Genomic DNA, 16,825 nt, shown 5'->3' with positions numbered 1-16,825 from the left:
GATGATAGAAAAATGGAGGGCTCTGTAGGAGGTAAGGGTTAGATTGATCTTAGCGTAGGTAAGACATGACGGGCATCATGGATCGGAGGGCTTATACTGTGCTATAATGTTCTATGTTCATTTAACAGAAATTTAGACAGTCAATTAAATAGGTAAGGTATAGAAGGATACTGTGCTAATATACGCAAATGAGATGGGTTTAGATGGACAAGAAAATTGGAATGGTTCTGGAGATCAAAGAGCCTGTTTCTGAGCAATACTGCTCTATGATTTTATAATGTTATGGCAATGCCGAAAGGCACCCAGAATTAATATAAAAGACAAAGATGATGATACTTTGCTTAATTGTTGGATGGAGTAATGGCACAGATGTGACCTGCCAAAGGGAAATGAGAGCAAAAACAAAAGAGACAAGAGGATCAAATGAGTCATTGAATCATACATCAGGGAAACAAACCATTTAGCCCAGTGAATCCACACTGATGAGCAAGCATCATTTATTCCAATGCAAGGCACCGACCATAGGGGACAGGGCATTGCCTAGAACAGTTCAAAGTTCCAAGTAAATTTATTATCAAAGCACATATATACAACCTTGAGATTCATTTTCTTGTGGGCATCTTCTGATGAGGACTGTCTCATGGACCTCTGGTTTCATCCTCCTGAAGTCAATAATCAGCTCCTTGGTCTTACTGACATTGAGTGAGAAGTTGTTATGGCACCAGACAGTTCCTATATTGGGCACAGAGTACAGGAGTTAATGATGCAGTTGTATAAAACATTGATGAGGCTGTACTTGGAGAATTGTGTACAGTTTTGTTCACGTGTTTTAGGAAAGATTTACCTGGATGCTTTCTGGTCTTAGGGTGCCTGAATTACAAGAAGGGGTTGTTTAGACTCATGCTTTATTCCGTGAAACATAAGAGATTGAGGGGTGACATGATCGAGATAGCTAAGATGATGAGACACATAAACAGGCTGAAAGCACATAGTCTTTTTCCCAGGGAAAGGGTGCTAAAACAAAAGGACAAGGTTTAAAATCAGACATCGGGGAAAGCTTCCTCATGCCAAGTGGGGGACGGACTTGGAAAGAGCTGCCAGAAATAGTGGTTAAGGCACATTAGCAGAAACATTTAAAAGTCATCTAGGTAAATACTTGGATAGGAGAGGTTTCCTTAAGCAACCCCATTGACTTCCTCCGCTCACTCTCTCCCATCCCTGAGGCACATTCCACCCACCTACGCCAAGAGCAGTTCACAGGAATCAATTAACCAATCAGCCAGTTTGTCTTTGGGATGAGGGAGGAAACCAGGGCACCTGAAGGAAACCCACACTTGTACTGAGAATGTGAAACCCTACATGCGAGCACCTGAGGACAGGATTGAATCCGCTTTGTTGAAGCCAGAAGGCTGTAATAATGTTGCCCTTGTTATTAATCTGCACAGTACTGAATAAGGGCTGGAAGCCAATTCAGTTGTAACAACAAAGGGGATTAAACATTTATTATAAAGGATTCACTTCCAGTAAGGGAGTGGGGGCAGAAATGAGGTCTTTGGGAATGTGAGTAGCTTTTGGTGGGCTACAATCAGCGCAAGAGGTCGTTCGTTGGTGATACAGTGCAAGGTTTAAAAAAGTTCGAGTGCTTTCAAGACTTTTCAGTGGGCTGCAATCATAGGAATTACACCTGACAACAAAGATCGTGCTTCCTGAATACTTTAGGGTGTATTGTATCTTATGGATTTTGGGCTGTCAATCATGAAACTCACCATGAAATTTCCTTATCACACACAGTTCTTTTGAAATTGCCTATATTTGTTGTTTCAATTCATAATTCAAGTCAATTAAAATGTTCAACGTAAGCTGAAGAGTATTCTATCTTGTCCAGGTGTGCCTGGGCATGACAGGACAGGTCTTAATAGGCTATAAAAGCATCATGTACACACTATTCTATATATTGCATTTACATGTATATTGGTTTGTGATCATGTCGATGCCTATGCTTATTGTATAGCAAATTGTGTGTGGTTATTATAATAAAGTATTTGTATTTTCAGGAGTACTTGTGATAGCAAAATGTCTTGCCAATGTTGCAACAGCTGCAATTCTTTCTTTTATATTTGTGCTGAGTTTATGCTTAAATCCGAAAGACAGGGCATGAAAAATGATCCAGCGCTTTCCTGGTGTATATGACAAATAATTTTTTTTCAGTCTTCCTGCCAGGTACGGGTATCAATTTTAGCCAACATTTCGGTGACAAACTCTGCCATCTTCATCAGGGATGATGCCTGGACATGTCTAGTCTAGTGGTACTTATGCCCCCATTGTCTATCTCTCCTGATTGGTTAGTCATCAAACAATCAGGTTTCTGCTGTTCCACCTTGTTTACAATTGAATTCCAGTTCTTACTTAGAGAAAAACCTTTGTCTTTGTTAATTTTTTTTCCCTCTAGTTTTATTTCAATATGAAGTCCTAGAAGAGTTTATTCATGACACTTTGTATTAGGAAAGATAATAAGTTCTACTTTTGGCATTAAATTGGCGACGAAGACAAAACCTGAGCTCCTCATATTTGTAATGCAACATGCACTGTCGATCTTAGAGCTTGGCTCAGAGGTATTTGGAAGTCAATGCTGTTCACTGTCCCAATGATATGGCAAGAGATATGTGACAGGCTGCTACTTGTCATGGTGCACGAGCCATGAATGGAAAATGACACTGATGCTGATCTAGTTTTGAACCCTTTATGTTGAGTGAGCTCATCTGATAACTCACTCTGAATTAACTGACCTGGCCAGAGACTTGGGTTTGTCAAAATCAAAAACAGAATTACTGGGTTTGAGACCGCAAGGATGGAAACTCCTGTCACTAGCCACAAACATTTCCGGGAAGGATTTCAATATTCCATGAAGAATGTTTCCCAGAATAATTGATGCCAAAGTTAAGGAAGGCATTTTTGTTGGTCCACAATCAATCAGGTCATCAATAACAGACAATTTGAAGAACTTCTAGTGGGACTGAAGAAAATTGCATGGAAGGTATTCAAGGATGTTGAAAATTTTACAGAGCACCAAACTATGTGCAGCTAGTTGACAACATGCTTCAAGCATACAAAACCATGAAGTACAACATGTTACTCCTGCATTTTCTGCATTCTCATTTAGACTTCTTGGCACTGTCAGTAAGAAGCATGGTGAAACGTTTCACCAGGACATTGCAGTCGAGGAGAAACTATGCCAGGGTAACAGAATTCTATCAATGCTGGCTGATTATTGTTGGACATTTAAGCAAGAAGCCTCTGACACTGAGTACAAATGAAAATCATCAACAAAAAATTTTTAGCATAGTTGAATGCTTAGATGCAAAGCATCATTATGCAATTAAACACATTATATTCAATAAAAGTTAATTTATTGTTTCTCCAAATTCCTACATGATACAGGTAGTCTGAAATTATATTTGTGTTCAGCTTCAAGGGGAGAAAAAACCCAGAGGATATGGGTTAAGGGTGAAGGGGGAAAAGTTTAAAGGGAACATTAGGGGGGCTTCTTCACACAGAGAGTGGTGGGAGTGTGGAATGAGCTGCCAGACGAGGTGGTAAATGCGGGTTCTTTTTTAACATTTAAGAATAAATTGGACAGATACATGGATGGGAGGTGAATGGAGGGCTATGGTCCGTGTGCAGGTCAGTGGACTAGGCAGAAAATGGTTCGGCACAGCCAAGAAGGGCCAAAAGGCCTGCTTCTGTGCTGTAGTTTATCTATGGTTTCTATGGTCTATTATAAACAAAAAAAAATTCTGAGGAAGCAACACTTTCGAACAAAACTGTTGTCCAGTGTTATTAGACACTTGGCAGTGGCCAATAAGAGGAAGTGATATGTAAGTGGAATGGTCATTGTGTGAGTGAACAGTGATAGTTTGGTGAAGCTTTCACTTAACAGGCTTAAGTGAGAACAGGCTTCGACAAGCAGAGGTGGAGATGTAAGTATTTAGTAAGTATTTTTTTTCTGTTAGTACATAGCTAGCGTGTTGAGAAAGGGGACCAGAGTTAGTGGTGTGTTCCTTATGTGAGATGTGAGAACCCTGAGAGGCCTACAGTCTCCCTGGTAACTACACCTGCGTAAAGTGCACTGAGCTCCTTAGAGACTGTGGTAAAGAACCGAAGCTGCAACTCAATGGCCTTTGGCTCATATGGGAAAATACCGAGGTGAAAGATCAGCGCCACAGGGAGGTAATCATCCCTAAGTAGCAAAAGGCAGCTAGTTACCTGGGTGACTGTCAGGACAGGGAAAGGAACAGCCAGCCAGTGCAGAGTAACCCGAGGCCATTTTCCTCAAAAGTAAGTATACCACTTTGGAGACGGTTGGGTGGGGACGGGGGGTCAACCTGCCAGGGAGAAGCCGCAGTGACTGGGTCTCTGGCACTGAGTGTGTGGCTCAGAAGGGAAGGGGCGTGGAGAAGATGAGTGCTGTAGTGATAGGGGATTCCATAATTAGAGGAGCAGGCAGCTGATTCTGTAGCTGTGAAAGAGACATACAGATGGTATGTTGGCTCCCAGGTGTCAGGGTCAAGGTTGTCCCGGATCAGACCTACGCCATTCTAAAGAAGAGAGTGAACAGCTGGAAATCGTAGTATCTGCAGTATTGATACCAACAACATAGGTCAGAAAAGGAAGGAGGTCCTGAAGAGAAAATATAGAGAGTCAGATAGAAAGCTGAAAAGCAGGACCTCCAGGGTAGTAATCTCTGGACTGCTGCCTGTGCCATGCGCCACTGAGGGCAAGAATAGGATGATTTGGCAGATGATTGTGTGGCCGAGGAATTGGTACAGAGGGGCAGGGCTTCAGATTTCTGGATCATTGGGATCTCTGTTGCAGAATGTGTGACCTGTACAGAAAGGACAGGTAACACCTGAACCCAATGGGGACCAATATCTTTGTGGGCTGAAAGAAGCTGCAGAAGGTTGTAAATCCAGTCAGCTCCATCTTGGGTACTAGCATACAAAGTACCCAGGACATCTTTAGGGAGCAGTGTCTCAGAAAGGCAGCGTCCATTACTAAAGACCTCCAGCACCCAGGGCATGTCCTTTTCTCACTGTTACCATCAGGTAGGAGATACAGAAGCCTGAAGGCACACTCTCAGTGATTCAGGAACAGCTTTTTCCCCTCTGCCATCCGATTCCTAAATGGACATTGAAGCTTTGGACACTACCTCACTTTTTTTAATATACAGCATTTCTGTTTATACACATTTTTTAATAATCTATTCAATATACGTAATGGATGTACTTGTTTATTTATTATTATGTTTTATTTTATTTATTATTATTTTTCTGTCTCTGCTAGATTATGTATTGCATTGAACTGCTGCTGCTAAGTTAACAAATTTCACGTCACATGCCGGTGATAATAAACCTGATTCTGATTCTGATTTTGATTCTGATTTGCTAGAGTTGTTGGGTTTGGTTTCAGCTAATTTGACAGGGGGATGAGAACCGGAGTGATAGGGTTGATGATGGGGCAATTGGTATACAACTAGATGCAGTGTGTAGTGAAACTGTGAGGAAGAACAGGCAGATGATAGGGCAAAATTGCAGTCAGTGGGATGTGTTAAAGTGTAACGGGGGGGATTTCAAAAAGGTGATCAATACAGGACTTTTATGTTTGAGTGCACACAGTTTACGCAGTAAGGTCGATGATCTTGTAGCGCAGCAGTTACAGATTGGCAAGGTATAATGTTGTTGGTATCGCTTGAGTTGCGGCTGAAAGAAGATCACAGTTAGGAGCTTAACATTCAAGGATACACAATGCAAGGACAGGCAGGTAGACGGAGGGGGTGTGGTGCTCTACTGGTAAAAATGAAATCAAATCCTTAGAAAGAGATGACATAGAATTGGAAGATGTAGGTTAAGTTAAGACACTGCAAGTGTAAAAAGACTTATATATATGGCCTCTGAAAAGTAGCCAGGACGTGGGTTAGAAATTACAACAGAAGATAGAAAAGGCATGTCAAAAGAGCAATATTGAGATAATCATGGGGGATTTCAATATGCAGGTAGATTTGGCCTATTTTTGTGCTGAGTATGACCCTATGAATCTTGCAAGGACATCAGAACCAGGCTAAGTGAATTGTCATGTGTTCAAGCACTCTGACTCAAAGGGCCCAGATACCTGCAAGCACCCACAATCTCCCACCTCACCACAACGAGATACCAGAAGCTGTGCAAGGTTAATTGCACCATTTACACTTATTCAAATGCAAATTCATAAAGATTCATATGAAAGAAGGTCGCTGAAATATTTAGCATTTCAATAGCTGTGGTTTACATCCCCCAGCCCAGTCCATGGAAAATATTGAGCCTATTTCTATGGGTGTTAATTTGTTGAGTTTTTTTCCCTCATACAGCAGTGGTGATCTTCCACTGATGTTAATGCCAAACTGAAGAATATCAATCGGTGCTTAAACAGATAGACGACAGCATAGAACAGACCATATTTGTTACCATTAACACAGGAGATTCTACAGACGTTGGTAATCTTGAGTAACGCACACAATATGCTGGAGGAATTCAGCAGGTCAGGCAGCATCTATGGGGAGGAATAAACAGTCAAAATTTTATCAGGTTGGAGACTACCCAGACAGAATAAGATCTCATATTCCATCTGGGTACTCTCTAACCTGACTGCATGAACATCGATTTCTCCAGCTTTTCTGGTAACCTCTCCCTCTTTCTGCTTCTCCCCTTTTCCATTCCACATTCTGCACCCCTCATGATTTTATATACCTCAACCATGGCCCATTCTTCTCTTCTTCATGTCCAGGAAAAACAGACCATGATTTCTGATCTCTCCGCATAACTAAAACACCAGGCAAAATCCTGATGAATCTTCACTGTACCCTCTCCAGCAGTGTCAGGTCTTTCCTGTAGCATTGACAAGAACAGCAGACCCGTAATGGTTCAAAGGGGAAAAGAAGATAGATAGATAAATATCTTATTGATCCCAAAGAGAAATTACAGTGTCACAAGCATTACAAGTTCACAGATATAAATATTAGAAGAGAAGTAAGAAGAATAAGTGGGCATGTGGCCAAGTGGTTAAGGCATTGGACTAGCGACCTGAAGGTCGTGAGTTCAAGCCCCAGCCGAGGCAGCGTGTTGTGTCCTTGAGCAAGGCACTTAATCACACAGTGCTCTGCAACGACACTGGTGCCAAGCTGTATGGGTCCTAATGCCCTTCCCTTGGACAACATCGGTGTTGTGGAGAGGGGAGACTTGCAGCATGGGCAACTGCCGGTCTTCCATACAACCTTGCCCAGGCCTGTGTCCTGGAGAGTGAAGACTTTCCAGGCACAGATCCATGGTCTTGCAAGACTAACAGATGCCTTTATTTATTTAAGAAGAATAAACAAAAAGTAAGTTATCTTAAACAGTCTAACAGGAGGGGGTTGTCACTTCCCCAGCTATAAGTTGACTCATTATAAAGCCTAATGTCCGAGGGAAAGAGTGACCTCATGTAGCACTCTTTGGAGCAGCCCAGTTGTCTTAGTCTATTACTGAAGGCAGCTGTGATGATATTGTGGACCTTGAGGTCATGTGTTGGGGGCACACAGACACAGCAGAAGGAACGAAACACATCACAAACCAGCCAACCAACTGTCACATTAAGGACCTCCTGCTCCAACCGTGGAAGAATCATCATTTCCATGAGAACCCCCAAAACAAGAGAGGAAATAAAATAGAAAAACAGGAGAAACAGCAGATGCAGACTACATCCTCAATTCTGAAACTGACTCCTTTCACCTTAGGCCATGAACTTATCAATCACCCCTCGTAAATATAGTAGCTCATTTCCCCACAGCGAGTTCCTGGAAACAGTAATGAAATAATGACCAGTTTATTTCAATGGTACCAGCCAGGATAATGGCAGAAGTCTTTGGATTGTATTGGACTGCCAGTCTACGTTTTGGGCTTCAGTCTTTGGAATGTGCCTTGAGCTTCTGGTTCAGATGTGAATGTTTTTATTACTTACAAAGTGTGGCATAATAAACCACCAATCTCGTGAAATAGGCGGATCGGGTTCTAGTAAAATTATTTGTAAACTTTTTCCAATGTGCATAAGTTTAGAGTTCAAAGAACATGCATGCCACCATATACTACCCCCAGATTCATTTTCTTGTGGGCATTCACAGTAAGTACAAAGAAACACAACAGAATCAATGAAAAACCACACACAGCAAAGACAGACTAACAACCAATGTGCAAAAACAACAAAGAGCAAATGCAAAAAGAAAAAGCAAAATAATAATAATAAATATATAAGCCATAAGTATCGAGAACATGAGATGAATAGTCCTTGAAAGTGAGGCCATAGGTTATGGAATCAGTTCAGTGTTGGGGTGAGTGAAGTTGAGTGAAGTTATCCCCTCTGGTTCAAGAGCTTGATGGTTGAGGGATAATAACTGTCCCTGAGCCTGGTGGTGTGGGACCTGAGATTCCGGTTTCTCCTTCCTGATGGCAGTAGCGAGAAGAGAGCATGGCCTGAATGGGGGGCCCCTGATTGCTGCTTTCCTGCAAATGCACTCCTTGTAGATGTGTTCAATGGTGGGGAAGCTTTACCTGTGATGGACCGGGCTGTTTCCATGTTCAAGGGCATTGGTATTTCCATACCAGACTGTGATTCAACCAGCCAGTAGACTCTCCACTATGCATATATAGAAGTTTTTCAAAGTTCTATATGACATGCCAAACCTTCACTAACAATTGAGAAAGTAGAGGTGCTGCTGTAGCACTTTGCAATGGCAGTTATGTGCTGGACCCAAAATAGATCCCCTGAAATGATAATCAAGTCAAGTCAAGTCACTTTTTATTGTCATTTCAACCAGAAACTGCTGGTACAGTACACAGTAAAAATGAAACAATGTTCCTCCAGGACCATGAGGATTTTAAAGTTGCTGACCTGTTCCACCTCTGAACCCCTCATGAGGACTGGCTCACGGGCTTCTGGTTTCCTCCACCTGTAGTCAACAAGCTGCTCCTTAATCTTGCTGGCATTGAGTAAGAGGCTGCTGTGGCACCACTCCACCAGATTTTTAATTTCCCTCCTATATGCTGATTTGTCGCCATCTTTTATTCTACTAACAAGAGTGTTGTCATCTGCAAACTTAAATACTGCATTGGAGCTGTACACAACCACACAGTCATAAGTGTAAAGCAAGTAGACCCGGGGTCTAAGCACACAGCCTTGTGGTGCACCTGTGCTGATGGAGATCGTAGAGGAGACGTGGTTGCCAATCTGAACTGACTGGGGTCTGCAAGTGAGGAAATTGAGCATCCAAAAGCAGGTATTGAGGCCTCGACCTTGGAGCTTATTGAGTAGTTTTGAGAGTATGATAGTGCTGAATGCCGAGCTGTAGTCGTTGAAGAGCATCCTGATGTATGCATCTTCACTGTCCAAGTATCCCAGGGTTGAGCGAAGAGTCAATGAAATGACATCTGCTGTTGACCTGTTGTGACAGTAGGCAAATTGGAGTGGATCTAAGTTGCTCCTTAGGTAGGTTTTGCTATGTTTCATGACCAGCCTCTCGGAACACTTCACCATCGCTGATGTAGGTGCTGCCGGATGATAGTCATTGAGGCAGGTTGCCACGTTGTTTTGGGGCATCGGTACAATTGTAGCCTGCTTGATGCAGGTGGGTACCTCAGACCAGCGTAGCGAGGGAGTAAAGACATCAATAAACACTCCATGAGTTGATTAGCACAGGTCTTCAATATTCGGCAGGTACCCTGTCTGGGCCAGAACTTTCCGTGGGTTTACCCTCCTGAAGGATGCCCTCAAGTCATAGGGTTGCTGGGGGCTGGGCTGTGGGAGTTCGTGAGGGCACCTCCATGTTTCGATGGTTAAGCAAGCATAAAAGGCATTGAGCTGCAACCTGGTTGTCACATATGTCACTTGGTTCCACTGTAGGAGATATTAGATTGTAAACCCTGCCACAGCTTTGGTGATTCAAGTTTAATCTGGAATTGCCACTTCACATGTGAGATGGCTTTCTGGTGATCGTGCCTGGATCTCTTGTACTTTACTTGGTTGGCAGACCTGAACACCACTGATGTGGCCCTCATCAGATTGCGACCTCTTGGTTCATCCAGGACTTCTGGTTGAGGAATACTGAATGATATAAAGTCCATAACACCATGGCGTACTCATTCAGATCTTCTGATGAGCCTTGAACATGTCCTTGACCGACTCAAAGCAATCCCATGGCCACCCCTGTGTTCACATAATATAGTAAATAAAAACAGGATTTAATTCATCCGGCCCTACGTACCTGCTTTACTATTTAGCAAGGTGGGGGCTGATCTCCATCAACATCACACTCTCTTGCAATGAAATCCAGAAGTGCTGGAAACATTCAGCACGTCAGTGCTCATCTGTGGAAGAGAAACAGAGTCAATGAATGCTTCATGTCAAAGAACCTTCATCAGCACTTCACGCTTGTTCTGTTTGTTTTTAGATATTCAGCGTCTGCATTTCTAATTTTGACTTCTACCGTTTTTGTTGCCCTCCCCACATCCGTTCAGCGGAACGGCACTGGGGTCTGGTGACTCGTTGCAGGATGCTCTCACCAGATCTACTCTTTCTTTCTATAATAATTCCAATTTCTGGTGCCCTTAATCTCCAGAAGTCTATCTATCTGTAGAACTGATACAAAAAATGAGCTCGCATAGGCTTCCAAATATTCACCACCTTCAACATGAAGAAGTTGTTCGTGTCAGCTCTGAACAGCCCTACTCCTTATTCTCCTTGGTCCCAGGCCCCTAAATCAGGCTCACATCTACCCCGAGAAGGCATCTTTAATCTTCCTACATCCCAGTGTGGGCCAATGGTTCAGCACAGAAAGGGTTAACAAATGCAATTAGATTGCCCACCTCATTTTACTGATAAAGCACAGTCAGAGTACTTAATGGGTTAAGGCCGTTTATTCCTGTTTAGGCTGCAGAAGGGAGCGCTCTCAATCTGTAATTCCTGCTAATTACTCTTGCGGGCCAACCCACTACTGTCACTGGATTGAATGCGTGCAACTGGCTTTAAGCCAGCAAACCACCTCAGCCCCAGTCGCAGACACAACAGGCATTTAGTTCAGATAGTTCTCTCTTCACTAAATGTCAGCTTTATAGGAGCCACCTTGCTGCACAGAGCAGGGTGAGCTGAGGGGATAGTGAAGCTCTTAAATGAATGAGGAAGCTGCTGATTATCCCTGGTCATGGCTGCAGCCTAGGATTCTCTCTGCTGCATCAAGGGTACATGGCAGCAGTCAGTGTGGAACAGTTGTGCCACACTGCAGTCACACAGAGAAGGAGCCCGTCACAGAGCCAGACCTTCAAGTTGAGCCCTCTTCGCCTGTCAGTTCACCGGCTGGATAGCCTAACATTGTGAAGAGATCTCTCCTGGGACTCCCGACACGCCGGGTAGGTACAGACAGCATGTCATTCTAAAAAATCTGTTCTTGGTAAAAGGCATCCCATTTATTTACAAGGTTCGGACCGAAAGGGATTTCAGTCTCCCGACTGGAAAGGCAGTTTTCATTGTATGTCTGAAAATATTGCCAATATTTGGATCACTGCAAAATGTTTAAGATTTAATTTTCTCATAAAGTGCTTAACAAGGTTGTAAAGGAGGTGCTGGAGTTGCAGTGGCAGGTATGATAAACATGAGAAATTCTGCGGGTGCTGGAAACCCGAAGTTAACACACAGAAAGCTGCAGGAGCTCGGCCGGTCAGGCAGCATCTGTGCAAATGAACAAACCTGTCAACTTTTCAGGCTGAAACCCTTCTTCAGCACTGGGAGAAGGGTCTCGGCCACAAATGTCAACTGTTTATTCATTTTCATAGATGCTGCCTGACCGATCGAGTTCCTGCAGTATTTTGTGTGTGACACATGTGATGCTGCTGACTGGAATGTCTATGTGTACTGCAACAAGAACATGGTGAAACACAAGCAGAACACCACATTGATTTAATGGGAAGCACAGGCTTAATGAGAAATGGCAGGAGACAGACTGAATGCTGCGCATTGTTGAGAGGTACAGGAGCACAGATTGGGTCATACACTGCTTCATTGGCATGCAGGATGAAGAATGGTTAACCTCAAACTGAGGAAAAGGGTTTGCTGCTTGCGGGATTGTTTATGAAGTGAATATCAGGTGATTGGTGTAAGTGGGAAGACTGTGGGAAGCTTTTAGGCTGTGGGTATAGGAGTACCTCTCTGTCCTGTGTGTGTTTACACAGGAGTACCTCCCTGTACAGGGTGTGTTTACACAGGAGTACCTCTCTGTTCTGTGTGTTTACACAGGAGTACCTCTCTGTTCTGTGTGTTTACACAGGAGTACCTCTCTGTACAGGGTGTGTTTACACAGGAGTACCTCTCTGTACATGAGTACCTTTCTGTTCTGTGCGTGTTTACACAGGAGTACCTCTCTGTACAGTGTGTTTACACAGGAGTACCTCTCTGTACAGTGTGTGTGTTTACACAGGAGTACCTCTCTGTACAGTGCGTTTACACAGGAGTACCTCTCTGTACTGTGTGTTTACACAGGACTACCTCTCTGTACAGTGTGTGTTTACACAGGAGTACCTCTCTATACTGTGTGTTTACACAGGACTACCTCTCTGTACAGTGTGTGTTTACACAGGAGTACCTCGCTGTCCTGTGTGTGTTTACGCAGGAGTACCTTTCTGTTCTGTGCGTGTTTACACAGGAGTACCTCTCAGTACTGTGTGTTTACACAGGAGTACCTCTCTGTTCTGTGTGTTTACACAGGAGTACCTCTCTGTACAGTGTGTGTTTACACAGGAGTACCTCTCTGTTCTGTGTGTGTTTACACAGGAGTACCTCTCTGTCCTGTGTGTGTTTACGCAGGAGTACCTCTCTGTCCTGTGTGTGTTTACGCAGGAGTACCTCTCTGTACTGTGTGTTTACTCAGGAGTACCTCTCTGTACATGAGTATCTCTCTGTTCTGTGCGTGTTTACACAGGAGTACCTCTCAGTACTGTGTGCTTACACAGGAGTACCTCTCTGTTCTGTGTGTTTACACAGTACCTCTCTACTGTGCGTGTTTACACAGGAGTATTTCTCAGTACAGTATGTGCTTACACAGGAGTACCTCTCTGTACAGTGTGTGTTTACACAGGGGTACCTCTCTGTCCTGTGTGTGTTTACACAGGAGTACCTCTCTGTACTGTGTGTTTACACAGGAGTACTTCTGTGTACAGTTTGTGCTTACACAGGAGTACCTCTCTGTACTGTGTGCGTTTATGTCAAATTTGCCTCCACCCTCTATTTTAATTCAGCTTTAGGGGATCAGGATATCGCCTCTGTGGCTCAAGATATATTGTCTATCCTTAAGTCCTCTTCAGAAGCTGGCAGTGAGTCATCTTCCTGAAATGTTGCATTTCTTCTGCAGTGTTGATGTGTAGAAAATCTCAGGACTTAGTTACTGCCATAAGAGTCGTAATTTTACCCTGAGACAGTGAATTTTTCTGAAGAAATTGCCTATATCTGTTGGAAGAATTGACACAGTAGGCTTCAAGGCTGAAACAATGAAGGTCATCTAAATCCAGAGGAGGGAGTTAAAATTTGTTACACAAGGAAGCATAATGCAGGTTGGGCCTGTTGTCTGAAAATAATGGATTGGCTACTCAGACTGAGATGAGAAGAAACTTCTTTACCCAGAGGATAGTCCATCTCTACCTGAGGGGAATGCGAAGGCTCAGATTATTGAGTACATCCAAAGGAAAGGTTGATTGGCTTTTTAAAAAAAATATATTGAGGGAATGAAAAGATGTGAGGTTACTGCAGGGAAGTCGTGCCGAGGTCAGAGACCAGCCGTGAATGTCGGACAGGAATAAGGGAGTGAGCAGCTTCCTTTGCTTCTTGGCTTACATTCTGATAAGACCAGTCAATATCCTGTTTGCATCAGCCCCTCTTGCTTTAACGTGTGCAGATGCAAAGAGCCTTTCAGGTGAGATGGGCGCACATTTCTAGGTTTACACACCAGCCATGCCTGCTTGTCATCATTAACAGTGTCCCCCAACTGGATTTCTTGCCACTTTCCAAATCACATCTCGCTCTCCTGGGAGCTCCCCCCCCCCTTAAGCAGCTCATCCTGTTCTGTAGCTTAGCCAATGGTGGGGTCAGATTAAAGTTTAAGCCCTTCAGACCATGACCATCTGCTCCAGATGAACTTGGAGCCACTGGAGAAGATTTCCATATTTCATTGGGTTGAAGGAAGGGGCGTTTGGAGAGAATGAGATGTCCTTGGGGCCAGGCAGCTCCAGAAGACAATTATTTATTCCCAGCCAATGTACTGTTCCTGCTGAAATGACAGAACAATCAAATGAAAATGATGCAAACTTCGTATATGTGAAAGAAAAACAGAAAATGCTAGAAACACTTAGCATGCTAGGCAGCATCTGTTAATGTTTTAGGTCAAGGACACTTAAAATCTAAAGTTGAATGGCCAGCAGACTTTGCAGTAAAGGTCAGACAGGTGAAGGACCAGGAATCATGGCAGAATATTTTTCTGCTTATTGACTGCTGTGTTTGGTGAGAAATGGCCACACTTTGAGTATAAGACAAACGCGGTTTCAGGAACTTGAACTAGCACGCGGGATTATGCCCTGAATTTGTGCTGTATACCCGTGAGGAGTGGCAGAGGCAGGGCTACTCTTTGACAGAGTTCTTTTCACTCCAGTGAGGCAGCTCTGAACCCTTGCCCACATGGTGAATGACCAGGGTAAAGGAAGACATTTGGGGTGGGAGAAGTGTTGGCTTGAGGGTGGGATCAAAGGGAGATAAGTCATGAGGAGCCAAGCCTAATTCTTGATAGAAAAGTAAGGGAGAGGGGAATCATGATTGGGGAAAGAGGGGAGGGAGTGGGAAGTACCAGAGAGACATTCTGTAATGATCAATAAATCAATTGTTTGTAATCAAATAACCTTGTCTGACATCTCAGGGCTGGATATGTCTGCACCCGCATCACCCTCTGCCCCTGGCACTCCTTCTCTGCCACCTGTCCCAAATCCACCCAACCTTCCCGCCCCCACAGCGCTCCCCCCTCACCATTCCTGACATTGAAATTTACATACTTGCTCTCCACCCTATGCTGACAAATACAGTACAGTGCAAAGGTCTTAGCTATATATATGTGCTTAAGACTTTTGCACAGTACTGTAGTGTTAGTGATCTACCAGTCAGAGCTACAAGCAGGTGAAACTCAGAAATAAGCCTTTTTGTATGCTGTCCCCAATGAAGAGTTTCACGGGACATTAGGAAGAGGGTCAGAGTGATTGCTTGTTCACAGTCTAGGTCCATATTTACCCTAACTGCTTCCCCCATCCACTAATTAATGTCATTAATTTTGCAAACTCAAACATATTATGTTGCCTGTTAAAAGAAAATCAACATCTCACAGCTGTTCCAGTAAGTGATCACAGGCTTGTTTCTCCGGAAGTACCCACCCTGTACAATTAATGAACAATCTGTCTTCTCCGCTCAACAAAATTCAGGCTGTGTAGCATTTAGAAAGATAAGGAGCCTCATATGATTCAGAATACCCCCAGTTTATTACAACTAATGTGAAGTCTTAGAAAATTTGTAGTGTAAGAAATTCGCCATATTCACATTCAGAATTAGCCAGTGAGTGGTGAATCTGTGGAGTATGTTGTCACTGGCAGCTGCAGGGGCCAAGTCATTGGGTGTATTTAAGGTAGGGGTTGGTAGATTATTGATTATTCAGGACATGAAGGGATACGGGGAGAAGGCAGGAGAGTGAGGCATGATGAAATGACAGAGCAGACTCGATGGGCCAAATGGCCCAATTCTGCTCCTATATCTTTTGGCCTTATGGTCTCAATGGCAGATGTTGTGCTCCTTGTAAAGAATTGTAGGCTATGTGTATTTTTAGTGATTTTACCTATTGAAACCTATTAATTTCAATAACAGGTGAAAAGTAGTGGAACTTTGAAGACTACTGATAAGTCTGCAATCTTTCTTTGGAGTTCTCCGTTTATCTAATGTGAATAGAGCTGGTGGAGCCGTGATGTGAACAATGGCTTCCCACCAGCCAGTAATGCACACCTAGCCATCATGCCTGGGATCTGCATCCCCATAGGGAGAAACAGTCACCCACCCCTTTGCAGACTGTGGATGTGGAGACAGGTGTGAGGGCCCTTGTCTCAGTTTACCTCCAGCAGCTGCATAACAAAAGACTGATTTACGGGCTGCTTCAAGGGACACACACTAAGACAGACATCAAATGTTGCTGGAAGGTCATTCGCTCGATGAAAGACGCCCGTTGGTCTGCCTGAAACTTGCTGGTCTTCAAGCACAGAGACATGTCCTTAAGGAAATTTGGCCGACTAACACAGTCTCGGCTGCTGGAGTGCAAGCTGAGGGATGCACTGAAGGAAAGGCCCACAATGTTGGCTCCTTCTGCTTCCTCACAGGGAGGGGTTGTTTCAGATGGGAATGCCACTCAAGCATTGAAATAGTTTATCATTCCAGGGGGCCACATGAGTGCCTATGGTACTATGGTTTCAAAAGAAAATAAGTGTGTTATGCTTTGTAGCTTCAAAACATTAAACTAATTCAAAGGAAATGAAGAGAGCTGGGAATGTGAGTCTTTACTTTAAATGAGGTGCATGTGTATCACATGGTAGAGTGATGACATATGCAATTCACGTATTTATACATATAAGCTGTAATGAATTACTTAAATGAACAAGAACGCTGACTCAAACAATATATTTACAATATTACTCAAATACTACTA

General features: G+C 43.4%; 1 protein-coding gene and 1 long non-coding RNA gene across 5 annotated transcripts in view; one reads left to right on the top strand and one right to left on the bottom strand.

Moving 5' to 3' along the window:
- Positions 1-478: 478 nt before the first annotated feature.
- Positions 479-11,135, bottom strand: LOC140195280 (uncharacterized). Its single transcript, XR_011885409.1, has 3 exons — positions 10,923-11,135; positions 10,322-10,424; positions 479-732 (listed from the first exon to the last, which is right to left on the bottom strand). It is a non-coding gene; the product is annotated as an uncharacterized lncRNA (long non-coding RNA).
- Positions 10,993-16,825, top strand: part of LOC140195279 (ras association domain-containing protein 8-like) — a 78,574-nt gene continuing 72,741 nt past the window's right edge. Inside the window, exon 1 of one of the 4 annotated variants that reach the window (XR_011885406.1) lies at positions 10,993-11,462. The gene's annotated coding sequence lies outside the window, so the exon portion shown is untranslated. The remainder of the gene's footprint in view (positions 11,463-16,825) is intronic. The other 3 variants (XM_072253356.1, XR_011885407.1, XM_072253357.1) reach the window with 3 other exon arrangements.

Source organism: Mobula birostris, chromosome 3 (genome assembly GCF_030028105.1).
Source record: "Mobula birostris isolate sMobBir1 chromosome 3, sMobBir1.hap1, whole genome shotgun sequence".
Lineage (NCBI taxonomy): Eukaryota > Metazoa > Chordata > Chondrichthyes > Myliobatiformes > Myliobatidae > Mobula > Mobula birostris.
Note: the sequence above shows the minus strand (reverse complement) of the source record. Positions and strands in the feature narration are given on the sequence as shown.